This window comes from Anomalospiza imberbis, chromosome 4 (genome assembly GCF_031753505.1).
Source record: "Anomalospiza imberbis isolate Cuckoo-Finch-1a 21T00152 chromosome 4, ASM3175350v1, whole genome shotgun sequence".
NCBI lineage: Eukaryota > Metazoa > Chordata > Aves > Passeriformes > Viduidae > Anomalospiza > Anomalospiza imberbis.
Window position 1 is genome coordinate 1,075,340 of NC_089684.1, and position 16,435 is coordinate 1,091,774.

Consider the following 16,435-nt stretch of genomic DNA (forward strand, 5'->3'; position numbering starts at 1 on the left):
GTTTTGTCAGGGGCCATGAGGTACAAGCTTTGTTACAACTGGCATTCTCATTGTTTTTAATAATGCTTCAGAAAATACCAGGATGATGTCTGATATGGAACCATTTTTTTCCTATCTTGTTCACCCCCACATTCAAGCAGAATTCATACTGAGGGATTCCTGCAGCTGAATTGCACAAATAATTTGTGAATTCTTGTTTAGCACAGCCAAATGAGCTATTTTATGTATTTATTTGGTTAGCACATCATTAATTTTATTTTCCTGAAATGTTTCCCATTCTGAAACACCCAAGGATATTGCATCTCTGTTTTCTGAAAAAATCTTGCTCCTATTTTCTTACTACAAGGTTTGCAGTGATTACTACTTCCATTCCTGCTCATGGTCAAACCCGTCTCCTTCTGAATTATTTTGTTGCCAGTTCTAAGCAATAGCTTTTGTGGAAAAGCACATACTGACATTTAATATGTCTTCAAAGCATTATTGTACCCAGCTATAAAGAGCAACCATCACCATATTGTCATCATGGACCATCAGGGCCACGGACTATCATGGACCTAATGTCTGAAGGGAGAGTGCAGAAGATTGGTTCAGGCTCTTCACAGTGGTGCACAGAGACAGGACCAGAGGCACTGGGCACAAATGAAAATGTGTAAATGTCCATCAACATCAGGAAACACCTTTTTTTTTTAGTGTAAGGGTGACTAAGCACTAGCACAGATTGTCCCAGAGATTATGAGGTTTCTGTGCTTGGAGATAATAAAAAGCCCTGTGGACATGGTCCCAGGCAGGGGGCTCTAGGTGTCCCTCCTTAAGCAGGGGACTTGGGCCAGATGACCTGCCTTACAACCTCAACCCTTCTGTGATTTTGCAATCAGCCAAGGGAACTTTGGAGAATCTCAGCTGTAACATGTACTCAGCCAGAAGCAGAAAAGAAAATCCCCCCGCCTTATGCTGAACATTAGAGAGTGACTTGTCTTCTGTTCCCTTTACTAGCTAGAAAAGAAAATACTTGTAAGCTCTGTGGGAGAGAAGAGGAAAGATCATGGAAACACTAGGGTATACATGGAGTTAGTGATCAGTATCATATCCATCACCACCACATGCTTTTTTGTTTGTTTGTTTCTGGTTCTTCTTTACATCTCTACATAGGTCTTTGGGAAGGCAAATGGAGACATGTTCCTGGGCCAAGTCACCAGGGAATAACCATTCACACCCTGGACAAAATGTTCACACTGATCACTGGAGAAGCTGGACAACAGCATCCTTAATTCTAGTGTGTTGTAGGCTGAAACCCAGAGAGTGAAATGTTTCCATCTTCCTATATATGGATTAGGGATCTTCCTACTTGTCCTGTAGGGAAGTTTGAGTCTCAATAGAGGAGAAGGAACAGTTGCACAGACTTTTTAGCTTCTGGTTTAGAACCCAAATTGTAACAAAAATTTGATAATCTACTCTGCAGTTCAGTTGTGGCTTACAGAAACTTCTGTAACTATGAGTAATGGTTAAAAGATGGCCTTCAATTGCCATGTTTCCTGTGCACTAATTTCTTAGAAGATTATGTTGTAACTAGCAATTTTCTGTCCAGAAATTCCTCTGAAGCTGTTTCCTGAAAGATTGTCCATATTTCTTAAATTGATTATCATTCACTCTTAGTGAGGATCATTATCTGTCAGCTACAAGCCAGGCAGCAGAGATTATTTACTAGCAGCAGTAGCTCCAGTCACTTGAATTTTCAGTCTGTGCCCTAGAAATCATTTTAGCTAGGTTGTGACAGGCAGCAGAAAGCAGTGTAGCCCAAGGGGCCCGCTGGGCTCGGAGTGTGCGCTCCCCGCTAAGCGCTGTCAGCGACATCAGATAAGGGCTTTGCAGGGCACATTGAGCGTTATCCAACCATCGGGTCCCCGCACGGGAAGGCACGGCATGTAACGTCCCTTATAGACCAGCAAACAGCACTGTGTAGCACAAGTTACCCTCAGCACTTTCTCCAGCTGCAGAAAGTGCCAAATTTGTGCATTTTGAGATGCAGGCGTGCCAGTGGCATCTGAACTGTGTATTTGGAACTGGTTCGAGTGCCATTACTGGGCAGGGGGCCTTGCTCCTAATGTGGGGCTGTGGGTGGAGCTGGGGTGGCCATCAGAACCCTTCTCTATGGCCTAGAGGACGCCCGCTCCTCTCCTCCCCTCCAGGGGCTTACCCGGCAACAGAGCCTTTCTGTGCATCTGCTGCATGTGCTGCTACTGCCAGGGCGTGTGTCCTTCTGGTACCTTTCCATTTGATAATCAAATAGCAGATGCATAACCCACAGTTCAAGAAATGAAACTAAACAACGTTGAAGCATTAATATTTTAAAATTAAACCAGTTCTTCACAGGAGTGCAATAAAAAAGGGCAATTGTAACCTCACAGATGCTGGTTTTGGCATTTTCTCTTTTGAGTTAAAATAGCAAAGCCAATTCAAACTTGTTTATGAGATGAAAGCATATTTGTATTTTGCCCTTCAGCCATTTTTTATTCAAAAACTGTTTGCATTTTTCTTCTTTTGGGACTAAACACTAGCTAGTTACTTCTAGAAATTAACAGTATTTGAAATTTCCCATATTATGGTGTAACGTATTTTGGTTTTTAAGTCACTCTGGTCAATAGGATGTCTCTGAGCCAAAGGACCCAGGGAAGGACTTGGACTAGAAACAACACATCAAAAGTGGCAAATGCTACACCAAAAGCAGTAAGCAGTTGCACAGCCCCTGCTGTCTGAGGACAGCCTGGAGTTGCTGCATTGCTAAGAGAAGCAGAAGCCTGTCAAGGCTCTGGTCTGGATACCAGCACATGGGAAAGCCTGGCTGCAGCAGAGGAAGAAATGTTGGCTTTATCCCTTCAGAAGTCAGGCCTGTAAAGGTTTCCTCTCTAATCCTGGTGTTTGCAGAGCTTCTCTTTTGAGGGAAGAGAGAGAAATGACTGGTGTAATACATTTTAGCTCTTCAATCTGAGGACGCTGACACAAAAAAGGGTAGGGGTGGGGAATTAAGTGTATTTTACATTACCTTCTCTTTTAATAATGAAAACAAATGTTTGTAGAGGATGTTTGTCAGCATCCTTTGACCTATATTGATGAAATAAATTAAGTAAGATAAAATCTGATAGCTTCACTACAAGCAGTTATCTAAATTTGAAGTTTTATTTTTTCCTTTTAGAGTTTCTAGCATTTTGGGGCATGGATAAAATAGAAAAATATGAGCAGTGCTGATAACCCCTCCCTCCCCAGGAAATTGACAGAACACAAGGACTATAATTACCTTTCAGAAATTTATTGTTAAACTACTGGAGACTTCAGAGGGCTGCAGCAAATCCAGGGAATACCTGAGCCTGGTAATGGGCAGTCACCATTCAGAAGTGGGAGGCAGCTCCCGCAGGAGCCAGAGGACATGGCTGGCCAGTGCCTTGCTGCATCCTGCCCGGCCACTGACTGTCATCGAGAGAGAGATTTCCTAGCATTTCTCAGATCCCTTTGAATGGCAGCAGTTGTTTTGAATTTCACATGTAAGGTTGCAGGAAAAAGAACCAAGCTGATTTGATTTTTGGTCACTTGAGTGGAAGAAAAAAAAAACAAAACCTTTTTTTTTTCATCAAAAAAACACGCTTTCAGGATTCCTCCATTGACTGCAAGTAGCGTTGCACTGCCTGCACTCTGCTGTGTGGCTCCTTCTGGGAGGCACCAGCAGGACCAAGGCAGCAAGAGCAGTGGGATTCCACCACGGGGATGAGCATCCCCACCAGCACTCACCAGACAACTTCTCTGTGGAGCCACATGTGGCACTTCTAGGGTCAAGAAGAACATCTGCACTGGATCTCACTGGCCTCTTGCAAAGATGCCACCAGCACTTGACAGGGAGCGGCAATTTCTCTAGCACTGAGAAGAGCTGACTCAGAGGATTTGCTTCCCAGGTAGTCTCTGTTACTCTGTCAGTTAATCCCAGCAGGAAGCATATTATCTGCTTCTTTACAGCCTCTGCCCCAAAGAGCTGGAAGGAAAAAAAAAACTTAGTATCTTCTATCCTTCTTTGGTTTTGGTGGTTTTCTTTGTCTGTTTTTGTTTGTTTTGTTTTGTTTGTTTGTTTGGGTTTTTGTTTGTTTGTTTGTTTTTGTTGGTTGGTTGGTTGCTTTGGTTTGATTTTTTTATTGCTCCTTTATAAAGTTGCCTTGCCACCCTCAACTCTTGCTGGGTTCCATATTTTTGATTTTTCTGTGAAGGAGTACAATACTGGAAAAGTTGCTGGTTTTAGGCAAACTGCTCAAGGGCTCTCTCTAGCAGGAGGAGGCTCAGCTCTCACTTTGGGATGTGCATATTGTGTAGGGCTGTAGCTGCAGCAAGCACTGTCCCGCAGGCAAACACACTGCCGGCGCTGTTTGACCCAAGGCCCTCTGGCCTCTTCTTTGAATGGCTTTAGGAACAAATCTCCTTTTAATCATCTTTGTAAGCTATTGCTGCAATTACGTGGGATCCTGAGGCCATGTGATAGTCATGTGCTCCGATCACCACCCCGGCACTTTTCCAATCACAAGTAATAGATTGATCCACTTCCTTGGGACCAGAGTGGCGCTGTCAGCTCTGCCCTGAGCAATGCCTGTGTGAACAGCCATGTGACAGTGGTTTGGACATGCTCTTGTCATTTGTTCAAAGCAAAGAGCATTCCCCCCTGAATGGAAGGAGGGGAGGGAAGGGAAGGCTGAAGAAGAACCATGTTTTGTCATGTTTTTCAGGGCAGTAAAATAATTCAGTCGGAAGACATGCCTGCTTCATTACACTTTTCCCTTTGTTCAGAGTTAGAGAGAGAAAAATGAGAGTCTTGATAGAAAGTCAAAGTATTTTGCATTATACATTAGAGGATCATTAGTAATGTAGTTACAAATTATGAAGAAAATATCTGTTAACCAGTTGGAAGTAAGAATTTCAATGCTTTTATTTACCATCTAGTAACTGGACAGTCCAAGGAACCACTTATGTGACAAGAGAAATATTTTCAGAAATAAAATCACCAAGGATGTTTTCTGGCCCGATGCCCACGTCTTGTCAAGCAACACATGCGACTGGTATCACCAGCCAAGAGAGCGTGTGCAGATTCATCATCTTTTCAAGATTTTTTTCTTCTGATATCAAAAGCCTAACGGAAGCTGAGCCTGACTTGTGCCCAAGCCCATGGATATGCACAAATTAGAACTGTGGACAAGTACAAGGCACACCTTGCCTGCCTACCCAAGCCTTCTCCTTCCAGTCAAGAAGAGATAGGAAGAAGTTGTAGTTTTATACTTGTGTGCAGCCAGTTCTAGAGCAAAGATGGCACAGACAACCACAGACCCCTCTTGTGCTGTGCTATGAGATCGTTACAGTCGTATGATGAGCTATCTAGATAGTTTGGCACCCGAATTGTAATCTGTGGCTTCATACAAGCCTAACCGCAGCAATACCTGCGAATATGGTTAAAGCTGATCTACAGCATATCAGCTGGAGAAGAAAATGTATCTGCTCCTTTGCACAAGGAACTTGAACAAAAACTATTTTGTTTCTCCTCCATGACAAAAAAATAGCCTCTGGGGCTTGGTGGAAGTTTTAGAAAACAGGCTAAAACCAGCTTTCCTACACTGAAGCATTGTTCCTCTGGGATATCTTTTCATCCAGTAAAAACTGAAAAGCTTAGTCATCGAGTAAATGGTTACTTTATATTAAAAAGAGTAATTTTTCTGGTGGCAGATTAAACATGAATTTCACACTAGCGCACATTTTTCTAGGTTCAAATTCATATCAAAATATGAAATTGCTCAATGCATCAAAAAGTAGGAAGGAGAAGAGGCAGGACAGCCAAGCTTTGTGATGTAAGGGCTGACTGGCTGGGCTGGGCTGAGCCTCTCAGGGGGCAGTTGTACCTGCTGTGAAATCCAGTGTAGCTGGAGGTCATTCCTTCCGTGGGAAGGCCACTTTGTGCAAACTTGCATGAAATGGAAAGGCAAGACAGCAGAAGTTTGCAGGAGTGAAGGAGTCCTGCAATAAAGCCGAGTTGTAGGAGGCATACTGAGAATGTGGTGTCAGACACCCAACAAAGACCCCAAATGTGGGGAGATCCAGCCTCGAAGCTGATCATCTATAGAAACTTCGTCTGTTTCCCTGGAAAATTATTTCTGGTATTTAGTGTTGTAGTCTTGGACAACAGCCCCATCAGCTGCTTCAGGGGAGGGTGGAAACAAGTGGTCCATCACCTGCACCTCGGGAATAGCTGCCTCATGGCAGGGATGTATCTTCTTAACCCAAAGCAGTGACCAATATTTGGTACTCTGCACCACAAGGCTGGATATTTCTTCTAATTTTCCATCCTGCCCAGTGGCATGGTGAATATTTGTGATTAATCTCTTCCACTAAATTTCTTTTTTAAGAGCCTGAAAGTAAGAAAAGCCTTCTTCAAATTAAAATGAGTCAAGTATTTTCCTACTTCCCTGAGCAGTGCTGTGCAGACTTGATGCAGTTGGTAATGAGGTTCCAGGTCATTTCTTATTTTGGGTACCATCTGCTGCAATGGGAAATAACAACCAAGTGTATTTTATAAACACCATATGAATACGGTTCATTTTGTCTAATAATGTCCAAAACCTCTCTCCTGATTAAGTATATGCTAAACTTGAAAAGATCATTCCTGAACATCCGTAAAGCTTCAGAAAGTCTATCACTTCCAAGCAGACAGACTCAATATAACTCTTTTGAAGTAGATGTTAGCATTTTACCCCAAGTGTAGAAAGCGGGCTCTACAGGACTGCTGTGACAGCCAGCTCTATGTCTATGCATCATGACTTATGCATATTATGCATATTATGACATGACTATGCATGGCAAACTAACCATGGACACTTTACAAGAAGAAGAAATACTTTGGAATTTGCATTATTCTTTCACCTATCCTTTAGATGCAGCATTTTTAGTCTTGCTATCAAGAGGCCTTTTGTAGTAAAAAAATCTGATTATTTTTGACAAGTCTGTCACAAAAACTATTTTACCAAGTGCCTGCAGATGCAACTTGCTAAACTAACTGTTTGCTTCTGAGGATACTCCTTGTTACCAGGATAGCTCCTGCCAACGCGTCTTCTTCATTACATCCTTACCAGTGCATTCCAATACCCACCTGCAGTCATTGCGCAGCTGCTCTTCCCCTCTGTGCCTGCCACGGAAGTATGTGGGAAGAAGTATACAGAAAGGATAAAAGTAGATAGGCTAAATGTGTGGAAGGCATGGATTCTGTGCTATTTTGTCCATGCAATCTGAACAAGCTCCTGAAACAGTCTGGCACAGGCACCACCGTCAGACATGCAGCTCCCTTGGGAGGCACTCCACAGGGTTGATGGCACCCAGCTCTACTGCCTGGAGGAGTTGCTCCCAGGACAGGGAGAGAGAGCAATTTGGGGTAATTTCACAGCTAATTTTGGCTGAAAGGAAAAAAAATCTTCCTGCCAGAGAAGTAGTTTAACTACTGGCAGCAGTGTAGTATGTACTTTCCAGTTTTGCTTGTTCTTCAGCTGTAATTAATTTACTACTTTGTAAAATTCTACATAATGAATTATGAAATATATTAAATAAGTCCAGATCTAATACTGATGCTTGTGCCATTCCATTAAGGGCTTTATTGAAACAGAGGTAGTTCCCACTGTGTTGTGTTTAAAGAAGATCTCAGTTCATGCTTAGGCACTACACAAACCAGCATCTGGTGCTTCAGCAGGTAGGATTTTGTGCTGCATGGTATGAAGCACCAGCTGAAATGAAGAATATCATAGCTCTTGCCTCCTAGTTTGCTCCCTAGTCTGCATTTACCTGTTGTTCAGGAACAGCGACCTGTGGCTGTGATTGGAGGTAGATCACTCCAGAAATATTTTTTAACCATATTAATTGCATTTTAAGATTCAAAATCAGATAGATAGTGACTGCAAAATTACCCCTTAAATGAAGTGTTTAATAACAATGTAGGTAATAACCAAAGTAGATTGCCTCTACTTTTTCTTTTATTTAAGCTTATTTTCCAAGACTTAGCATTTTTATTGCAGTCTTTCCCATGTTCTCAGTGGACTGGGCAAAGGCAGCACAAGGAGGAGGCAATGCCACCAGGCTGGGACAGATGCCCACAGGAGAAGGGGTGAGAGTGTGTCCTCATTGCTTCCCACAAGAAATGTATGGAGTAATTTCTGAGCACTGACCTCTTCCATGCTGAGCACAGATTCTCTTTTTGATGCCCTTATCTTTAGTCTGCATGCCATGACCAGATGTACCTTATGGGATGTTTTCTTCTGCTTTTCCAGCCCAAGTTCCTGTTTAGAAACAGATCTTAGGTAGTCTATCACTAACCAGATTGGCCACTTCTTTCTTCTATTTTCCTCTTCAGTGCAACATTTTATTTCAATGTCTTATTTGGAAAACTAACCATAGAAAAGATAATTCTCCCTCTTTTAGTCTCAGACATTACTTCATCTAATTGCAGCACCCTGGATGAGGATCTGATATGTGGAATTGAGTAGCGGGGAGCCCATTTACACTACTGGCTACATCTGGTCACAGCTCGCTTCCTAATTGCCTCCTACCTCAGGCCTGGCCACAGTGAAAATGTGAACAAGGGAGAAGACAATGTACCCACAACTGTGTGAAAAATCACAGAATCACAGAATCACTACGTTGAAAGAGACCTTCAAGATCATCGAGTCCAACCCATGCCCTAACACCTCAGCTAGACCATGGCACTGTGTGCCACATCCAGTCTTATTTTAAACACATCCAGGGATGGTGGCTCCACCACCTCCCCATGCAGGCCATTCCAGAACTTTGTCACTCTGTAAAAAACTTTTTCCTAATATCCAACCTATATTTCCCTTGGCGCCGCTTCAGACTGTGTCCTCTGATTCTGTCAGTTGCTGCCTGGAGAAAGAGACCAACCTCCACCTGACTACAACCACCTGTCAGGAAGTTGTAGAGAGTGAAATAAAGCAATTTGTTTTTTAATAAAAAGTAGCTGGCAAAACCAAGACCAGAAGTTTTCAGAATTCAGTAAAAAAATCAGCAGTCCATGGTGAGATCTGATTTCCAAATAGCCTCCTCCTTGGGGCAGCAATGCCTGCAAGTGGGAGGCTCAGCTTCACCAGGCGACACGCTAGCCATGCTGTCCCTTGGCATGAGAGTGGATGCCCTCTCTGTTCAGGCTTTGCCTACCAGCAGTATGCTCTCCTTGACACTCTTGCTGCATGGCACCACACCAGAGGTGGGAAAGTTCCTTCTTCAGGGAGCTTTGCTCTTGAATTTGAACAGTAAAAGGATACCTATGCACTTAGCAAGAAAGCTGATCTGCACGCACTCGTGAACTGGGACCTTCGCGAAGCCTTGGTCATAGTGGTACTGGCAAGGGGCAACAGATCAAGATGGAAAAGCTAATAGGTTGAGATAAAGGATGATGATCCCTTATTAATTACCATCATGGCAAAGAAGACTCTGTGGAGATGCGGTTTAGTGGTGATCTTGGCAGCGCTGGCTTAATGGTTGGAGTAGATAGTCTTGAATGTCTTTTTCAGTCTAAATGACTGAGTCTATGAAGTTGGTGGAAACAGGCAGTTCAAAGTTTCATTTTCTTTGTAAGTTTTGCTCTTTTAGTATTTTTTTACTACTTTTTTATCCTTAGATGTATGTTGGATTGGTTCCATTTCAGAGGTCAGGTTTTGCATAGTCTGTTACTTTCTAGAGCATTACCCACCCAAACAGGTTTTCAAATGCATTTGAGCCTAGCCAAGACCACAGCTTTTATTTATTAACTTCTATTTAGTTATTTATTTACTTATATGTATTCGTTTTCCTTTATTTATGTATCCATTTATTTATATAATTAAATAGACAGATAGTTAAAAAAACTTACATAAAATACTGTTATTCTGGGGCATAGAAGCAGAATCAACACATGAAAACAAGGTTTGAGAGACAGCACATGTTTTTGCATGTGTGCGTGTGTGAATGGGTGCTCTCTGGGTACATATTTTGTCTTGTTTGGAAGGGTGTGATGCTAATTGCAGTGTGCTGAGCTCTTTTGAACATGGGCTTTGTGTGTGGATTTCCCCCTCCTGAGTATAAGACTATTTAGTCTGCATGTATTTTTAAAGTAAAATTAGATATCGGTGGAAGATTTACAGTAATTCATTTTCAATTTAGGGCTGATTTTTGAACCAGAACAAATAGCTGAGCATCTGTTACCCTGAAAATGTTACAAAATGAAGTCACCAGGCAAAAATCAAGCATCTCTGAAAATGATTATTTTGGCTACATAATCAAGCAAGCAATTACTGCATTATCTACAAAGTATGATCATACATTATTAATATATTTTCAGAGAAAAAGGTTTCAGTAAATGCAGTTTTTCTGGCTTTTATGATACTCAAGACCCAGACATAGTTCTAGCTGACTGAAAATACTTCATGGCTTTTTCATTTCCCAGTTTAAGGTGCAGTTTGGTTGGACATGAGAGACAGTAAGGAGGGAGCAGGAAGAACAGAAGGATATGGACATTTGTGTAAGTGATTACAGACATCCTTCCTATGTGTCATGCATATCCAAAGCCACAGAGCCAATTTTCCAGTGGAAAAGGATTTAATAAATGCAAACAGTATAGTGTGCTGTGCTATATACAGGACTTTGTATTTACATGTTCAAATTTACAAGCGGGAAGGCATTTTTCACTGAGCACCAGAGTTTCATGTGATACAGAAAGAACATTTTCAGACCTGAGAGAAGAGCCCAAGAGAAGTGCTCACTGACCTTTGATGTTCTAGGCTGCCGTGACTTTACAAACTAATACCCATCTTCAAAAGCATCTTAAAGCAGGATTAATTTCGGTTAATTTTGGCTGTCTGAATGTTAGGCATCCTTGCCAAGCTCCTGCCCCAGTTTAGTTCTGCAGCCAGCAGAGAGATCGTTTCACCTGTCTTGGATGCTTACCCTGTGACAGGATGAATCACTCAAGCTTACAAACAAGGCATTTATACTGCTGAGGCTGTGGGAGGTGAATCCATTAAACATTAACAGTTTCAGTCAGTTTGTAAATGACTTTTGGAAATGGGAATTAGTTTTCCAATTGACTTGGGGAACCGAGTGTTACCTCAGCCCTGATGTGATGGAGCCGTACATTCTTACTGAGCTGCACGCCATAACTTCATGTCACTAGCTAGAACAGAAAGATTCACAGCCTGGTTTTGGACAGGCTCTTTCTGGATCCTGCTCTGATTCCTTTACTAAAAGATGGCTGAAAAGTGTATCCTGAAATGTCACCAGGAAATACTTTTGCCTTATGGAAAAACAGCCCAGGTTGCTTGGGAACTCATCTGTCAAGGCTGTTTTAAAGATAAAGAAAACGTAAGTGAGACCTAGCTGGGAAAGATCTGCTCAGAACTTGTGCTAATGCCAAGAAGTCTTCTAGAAGGAAGTTGGTATGGGGGGGAGGGGGGTGTGTGTGTGTGTGAAAACATTGGCAGGCAGGCAGGCATCGCAATAATGAGTTATACAAATTACCACTAATGGGTGGCAGCACCAAACACCATGGGATAAATTTATCCTTGGCATGAAGAGGAGTAATTCATCCTAAATGCACCCTGGTGATTTAGGTAAGCATTACTATTAGCCCAGTTTGACAGATGCAGAGAGGCGATGTTTTGCCCTTGGCAATTGAGCTTTCCCGAAGACTGACTAAGATAATTTATGGTGGAGGATTACGTTATGCTCTTTAGATGACATTTCTTATAGCCTTGCAACACTGTCCCATAAAGAAATGCATGGGGTAGTCAGAGATTTTGGAAGCTGATTTACAGCTAGAAAATTCAGCAAGGAGGTTTGTGTTGGGGTGATCTGGAAAATCTCTAAATGCACAACACAGCAGTGTTTATGCTGGCACACATGCATCAGTAAGGAAAACCTGCATTTCAGCAATGGAAACTTTCTGAGTGTCTTTTTTCCTTTGAAAATTCACACTTTCAGTACATAAACAACAGCACTGCTCAGCTTTTGAGGTTTTCTATAAAACAGTCCCTGATTGGGCTATAGGCCTTTCCCTGCAGCGTGTAAATCATCCAAATGCAGTGCTTGAGCCTGTTCCCCTCCCCAGTTTATTTGCTGGTAAAGACTCGATGACAGTCAGCTCAAAGAGCTCTGCTGCACACTGGTAACTCTCCCAAGCAAAGGAACATTTTAAAGTCACTCCCTCAAGGATGTGTTATCCATAGCATGAGCAGACTTCAACCGTATACCATATGTTTAGCATGTAAAGGTTTCAACACATAGCGAGTCACAGCTGGACAGACAGATTGCATGTTGAATTTCCTCCACAGTGATCTGTAAAGCCCACAAGCTATTTGCATTTCCCGTATGTTTTCATTCAGTGCGAATAATTTTGATAATAAAAATCAATATCTAGTAGGACACAGAAATCTAGCTTTCTTGACTGAGAATGAGGCTTTGAAACAAACAAGAACAAGCAATCTAGATTGGCTGGAATTTAAGCAATACTTTGGGCATATGCTTCTAATGCTAGGATGTTGGGGAAAAGAAAAACATCTTATTACAAGACAAAAGCACAATCAGACTGAATTATGGATGCACGATGTTTACTTCCTTACACAGGGGAAAAAATGAAAACATCTATATTTCTTATGCTTACTTCAGCTTTTAATGGTTGAGTCAATGAGTTTATCCCTTAAATTTTGCACTTCCTTAAATTATAAAAATAAAAAAGTGTTAAAATACAAATTTCTCAGAGAACTGTTGCTTGGGACCACTTTGAAACTTTCAGAGAAAAATAGTATTTGAATACTTTCTTAATTTTGAAACTCCAGATACAGAACACCAGTTTTTTGAACTAACGTGCATTAGTAGAAAATGTCTTACCATAAATTATTTGAGACACCACAAGAGACAGCTCATCATAACATTCCCATGAGTGCATCCCCTTCTATGAAGTATATGATCACCTTCATGTGCAATGCAAAAAAGTTTTAAGTTAGTCTTTGGAGAAATCTTGGGAGCTATAAGCATTTAGATAAATATTAAAATATCTTAAAATAAAATGCCTTTTTAAACATACAGGTATCCTAACAACCTAAACCCTGGCATTTAACATTTGGACAAATGCCCATGTCTAAAAACGCTGTGTTGTGTTTTCTGTGAGGAGAGGGGCAGGAACTGGTGCCCAGAAGCCACATCAGTCTTCAGAGATAAAGCTATCCCTTACATTTTCCCCTAAATAAGCTGGAAACGAGGTTTTACGTGCCAGGAATGAGCACCTGACAGAAAGCAGTCAGGCGTTCCCCATCTCCTGCTGGGGTGTTCCTGCCAGCTGCTTTCCAGGGCAAGTTAGAAGAGCCCTGTGTTGAGAGCCTGAGCGCCAAAAGGTAGCCCAGCTTGGGCTTCTGTGATGCCCTCTCTGAGCTCCCTTAAATCACAGGGAATGGAGCCACTAGAGTGCCATTTCTGTCCACTTCTGAGTCTCTCTGGTCCACATGTGGGACATTTTGCAGCCTGCAATAGCAAAGACTCCAGAAATGTTGGCTTTCCGTCCATGCTCAGAAAAAGCCGGGATGCAAATCACTCAAATGTCTTCAGAAAGTCTTGGGAGCAAAATAATGTACAGTTATACTGCTTCTCTCACGGAGACAGTGGTTGCCACTCTGGTTAAAGTTTGAGATGTGCTGTGCAGCGAGGAAAAAATAAAGGTCTAAAATGTCTGGTAAAGAGAATTACAAAAGATTTCAAAAGGAGAAAAACAGTGTAGAAATTGTCTCTTCTCACAATTATACCCCACCACTGAGAAAATCACCTCTACACTGCAGTCTTTCGAGTGTATTTGTGCACACACACGAACACATGTGTACACAGAGAGAGAGGAAGAAGAGAAACCCCCGAAGCAGGCGGTTTCAGTTTAGCCCCATTGCAAAATGTAGGTGGTTTATTATATTTTCGTCTGGGTGGAAAGGAAGCAAACGGCCCTCACTGGGAAAGCGGTGGGGGCTGCCCGTCCCGTGAGCCGCAGATGCTCAGGAAGCCGAAGCGCTGCTGCAGCTTCTGCATAGGAAGCGCTGCCCGCGGCGAGCCCGAGCCAGCGCCCTGCCCGCCGGCCCCGCGCCCGCTGCCGCCAGCCCCCGCCGCTTATCTAAGGCACGGCGGCTTCCTCGCAGCCCGCCGGCTGCTGTGCGGCAACCTGCCGCTGCTTATTGCATAAGCAAGCGGTTGCATAAGAGGATCTTAAGAAAGGATCGAATAATTAACAGTGAATAACTGCCACTGCGTGTTTTGACAATCTGAACCCGGGCAATAGTTAGGGGCAAAAGAAAGCAGCCTGGGAGAATCTGTTTCCCGAAACGGTGCACGGCTGGTTGAAATCCAGCACCACTTTTTCTAGTTAAAGATTCAGCCTTAATTAGTCCAGACCAAACCAGCTGGGGCTTAATCATTAGCCTATATATCTAATGTTGGTTATCTTTCACAATCCCAAGGAAAAACACAGATCCTTGCTCTTGCAAACTCTTGCACATCTTCTGGGTTCTAGCCCAGCACAGCCTGATGTGCCCCAGTGTCATCCCTCACCACAGGACCAAAGTGATGCTTGGTTGGTCCATTGGGAATTATTGCACTAAAGGTACTCAGCCATCACTTGGTCAAGTACAGCTTTCTACAAAGAAAGAGATACAGAAACTTGCCCAGAGATGGGATCAATGGCATCAGGAAGGTCTTCTCCCACTGAAGCAGCTGCAGACAAGAGCTCCCCTGTAGCTGCTAAGAGCATGTATGAACACGGGGACATTTTGCAGAAAACCTTACTTTGCAAGTAATGTACCATGGGGGGGATGGGCAAGCAAATGACCCTGAGAGTCCCTTCCCTATATAACAGAACTGGAGACAATTTTTTTTGTTGGTTTGTTTTTTGTTGGGTTTTTTTTTTTTTTTTTGTTTTTTTTTTTTTGTTCACTGTTGTATCACTATATCCCAACTTCTGTAAGAGAGAGAATAATATCCCCAAAGTCTGAGAAATTAGGCAGGTGAGTTTGCTGGCAGTCACCGAGCAGTTAGACACCCTAGAATAGATAACAAGTTATGAAGTAAGATACATCATACATGGGCCACATAAATGCCACTACCACATTACAGCAGCTTTTATTTGCAAACTAAAAAAATATTTCTCATTGAAGAAAGCAGTCTAAGTCCTTGGACAAGGAGCTTTAGCTCACAGTTCTTGATAAGCACTGCCAACTTACAGCACAATGGAGAAACACTCTTTTCTGCTGATGAATTCCAAGTCTTTGGACGGGATGTTCAATGACGCCTGTTGGTAGGAGCCTGGAATGGCACTGCCTGGGAACTCATGTATCAGTCAAGAGCCTCCTGACCTTGTAATTGTGTTACTCATAACATTTAGCACCTGAAGCTCTGGCAGAGCACAAGTGGAGGTTTGGGAGCCTTCTTCAGCCTTTTGGCAAGGGCGGGGATGACTCTATCAAAAACATATGCGGGATACTGCCCTTGCCTCAGTGCAAGGTGGCAGACATGTGCCGGGGTGCTGGGCAGAATGAGTATTCCTTCCTTTGTATCCTAAGGCAGTGCTCAGGCATATAAAGAAAATTATCTGTTACTATTCATCATCCATAATAAAATGGTATTAAGTCAGAATCTGCTATTAACTCCTTAGTTAGACTTAGATTCTTCCAGCATGAGTTACACACTAATGCAAAATGCATTATGCTTTTATGGCAAAATACCACTAACTGCACCAAGAGGTTAATTAAACTGGAGGGAAAAAAAAAAAAAAGGCTTTTAGAATGAATTATTCAGAAGGTCATTAACAATCAGGCACACATGAGAAGCATGATACTTAGAAATCCTAAATGTAAACACTCATTCCTGGATTAATGTGAGATTAAGAAGATAAAGAGAAGTTGTGTTGCTACTAACAATTGTTAAACAGTAGAGTTAGCCTGCATGCCTTTAAGAACCACTTAAATGAGAACATTTCTGGTGCAGAGGACTACAGAGGGTGAGATGGATGCTCTAAGGGGAGCACTATCAAACCTCAGAAGGCTCCCCCATTCTGCCACTTGGGTTTCCTTTTGTCATGGACCTCCTTGTCCCTGCTTCAGGTAGCACAGGTTGGGCACAGGGACTGCAAATACTTCCTAACTCTACTGACACTAAATCACCTAGTGCCATGATCCCTGGGCTCCACCTGGCAGAGCCATGGTGAGGTGTAAGCGGTCAGTGCCTGCCTTTGCCAGCCACTGATCCCCTGGATGTGCAGACTCAGAAGTTCACGCAGCCCAGTGGCACTGACTGCTCCTCAGTGAAGGAAATCAAAACATATGGAGCCCAGGTTTCCTTGGGGGAGGCAAAAAAAGTGGCA